We start from the raw sequence: 3187 nt of genomic DNA on the forward strand, positions 1-3187 counted from the left end.
CGCCGCCCGCCGCGGAGCCGCCCGCGTCCGCCGCCCCACCATCCCGCCCGGAAGTGCCGCCCGCCCGCGCGACGGAAGTGACGTCGAGCAGCCGAGAAGCTTTTATACCGAGAGGCTTTTTCCCGCCTCTCCAGCCCAGCAGGCGCCTACGACGACCGGCATGCACCGCGCGCACCGGKCGGCGACTACAACTCCCAGCATGCCCGCGCTCCCGGCGTGCCCCGCGGCGCCGCTCCCTCCACTGCCCCCTGGCGGCCGGGCCAGGCTGGGCCCTTGCGCGCCACAAAGCTCGAGTTTTCGCTCAAAACGCCAATTCCCGCTCAAAACGCGGGTTCTCGCTCAAAACGTGGGAGCTGGGAGTTGCGGAGCCGCTCCTCGGGGAGYCGCGTTGGCCGGAGCGGCCCTTCCCAGCACGCGGGGCCACGGCATCGCTTGTGAGGCCCATCCGCCTGGCAGGCAGCATCACCAGCACCTCTGGTCAGCCGCACCTCTTGGGGCTATTTTTGTGCTGGAAAAGCACGTGGAAATTCCTGCGGCGTGAGGTCCTCCGGGAGCCGCCCTTCCGTGCGAGAGCAGCGTGCCGGCTGCGGAGCAGTAAAAGCGGGAGGGGATTTTACCGGCAGCGAGGCCGATAGGAGCAATGGGCGCAAGGAGGGGCCCGCTCTCCCCTGGGCGCCTGGCCCGGCTGYCGGAGCACGCGGCACCACGAGGCGYTGGGAAGGGTGCTCGGAAGCAGCGGCCGGCTGTGCTGCCCGGGCCAAGGTGACGCTTCAGCACGTACAACACCCGTGATCTGGGCGGCAGCAACGGTTCTGCCCTGTTGCTTTGCTCCTGTCAACCTCCTAAGAAGGAAACCGGGATGATGGAAGCGGCCAGGCCCAGGACACGAGCGGCCTCGCTGTTCCCTCTCGCTGAATCCTCGCCCAGCGTCACCGGCGGTTCCCTTTGAGGAAAAGCCCTGCTGCTCCGCGCGCCAAAGGAAACACGGGGCAGGAAGGCACATGCTGCAGCCCCCTTTGTGCTTTGTTGTCTTAACGCGCTGATTTACAGGTTTTGATGAAGCGATTGCACATGAAAGGAAACACTCCAGGGAGCAGGATCCGCCTGTCACGGGGGTCTCGCATCCGTCCTGCTCTGTGAGTTACGGTGGAAAACAAAACAGGGAAATCAGCGGGGCCACGGCGGTGACCACACATTCCGTGGAGCACCGGCCTGTGCGGTGCCTCTCCGGGCACGCGGTGGTTTCCAAATGCCGCTGGCGCCTGACAGCAGGGACAGACAGCRACCGATTCCTGTTCCCCAGTAAATATGGGACTCGTGTGCTTAYGTGATCGTTATTTATACTGCTCATGTGCCTAGAAAGCCCAGTCGTGAGCGTCATGTACAAGTGCCAAACAGATATAGCTCCATGCAGACCCCAAGCTCACAAAGACTGCGGWCAGCTGCAGAAGAAGAGGTGCCAACACGTTGGGTGCCAAATGTTTGTAGTCCTAYGGAAAGGGAAATGCTGCAGAGGATGGTGAAGTTGCTTTGCAGTTTATGCTGAGAACCTCCAGGTGTGAAAGCTGCACAGAGAAAGCATGAAGGGGCTTGTTYGAAAATTAACTAAATTACAGAAACAGATACTCTGAACCAGCCTCAAAAGATGAGTATTTGATGTTGGAGACAGAACAGAGGAGCCATCGTGTGTGATGACGGCTCTGGGGAAGGACGGATTTTTATGACCATGAGGCTGGGGCCAGCAGGAGTGCACAGGGGTGAAAGCAGGAAGGGAAAAGCATCCTTACAGCAGCACTCGTGTGAACTAATGCACGAGTGTGCCTGCCAAGGCCGGGCAGGAGGATATTGTGGCAACAGTGGCGCAAGGTGATGAAATCCTGCCGTAGAGTTTACAGTACACAGGCTGGCAAAGGAAAAACAGCTAAAAAAAGCTTCTCCCTTAGACATGTTATACAGTAAGAAACAGCAGGGTTAGCTGCCACTTGGGTGCTAAGAGGTAGGATCATGTCAGTGAGGACATGTTGGTTACATGGGGAGTCAGGGAAACATCCATGACTAAGATGCAAAAAGGATTGAAAGAGAAGAAAAGCACAATATTCAAGCCCGCTGAGGCTGAGCCATTGGTTCGGTAACTGTGAGGAAGTGTCAGTAACATTTTAATAGCGCAAGAATTTCTGTTTTAGTATATGGATGACTTGCCCTAATGGAGAAGGTACCTGAATGTACAGCTGCTGCTGAAGCAGGAATATTACTCCAGAATAACTGGAGAGGAAGACATGAGACAGAAGCCTCCAGAGTGCGAATGGCCACGGCAGGAGGAGGCCAAGGCTGCAGGAGCAGCGCGGCTGGGCCAGCYGCTCCGAACACGGCCGGAGCAAGCGGGACAGAGCTGCGGAGCTGGGGCTTGGCCTGGGGAAGTCGCAGCAACCGCAGGGAGCGAAGGGGCTGCCCGCGGAGGTGGTGTAGCCGCTGTCCCTGGCCGCGTTCAGGAAGCGTGTCCGTGAGGCACTCGGGGACCTGGTTTGGCAGGCACGGCGGCGGTGGGTTTAGGGCCGGGCTCGATGATCTTGAAGATCTTTTCCAACCGTAATGATTCTGTGATTTTATGATGTAAAGGCTAGCGCAGATGAAAGCACTGAGGGGAACACCCCGGCTTTATGGCTGCCTGAATAACCATCATGCCGTGGCACCCAGCTGAATTTAGGGGGCGGCTGTGCAGCAGCCTGCAGTTCAGTGCACGTGTCGCCACCGAAACGTCCCCAGGCTTCGGCAGGAGCCCGGGGTTCCCGTGCCAGCAGGGGGCTGGGGGAAGCCCGCGCGCTCCTCGCACCGCCCGGGGCTCCCGGTACCGCCCGGGGCTCCCGGTACCGCCCGGGGCTCCCGGCGCCCCCTCCCGCGCGCCGCCGCCCCTCGCCTCACGGCGGCCGCGCCGCTTCCCGCCCATCCCGCCCCTCGCTCTGGCGCCTCCCCATTGGCCGACGCGCCGCGCGCCGCCCTCCCATTGGCTGCAGCCGGCGCCTCTGATTAGCCGCCAGGCGTCGCACCACCGCCGGGCTTGCTCATTGGCTGCGAGGCGGCGGCCCCCGGCGCGCGCCGCAGGCTCGGGGCGGGAAGGGGGGCGTTGGCGGCGGCTACGGCGGCTGCCGTAGGCCAAGCGCGTGGTTCCGCGAAGCGGCTGGCGGGCGGC

This window comes from Nothoprocta perdicaria, unplaced genomic scaffold (assembly GCF_003342845.1).
Source record: "Nothoprocta perdicaria isolate Ctin4 unplaced genomic scaffold, notPer1 scaffold_234, whole genome shotgun sequence".
NCBI lineage: Eukaryota > Metazoa > Chordata > Aves > Tinamiformes > Tinamidae > Nothoprocta > Nothoprocta perdicaria.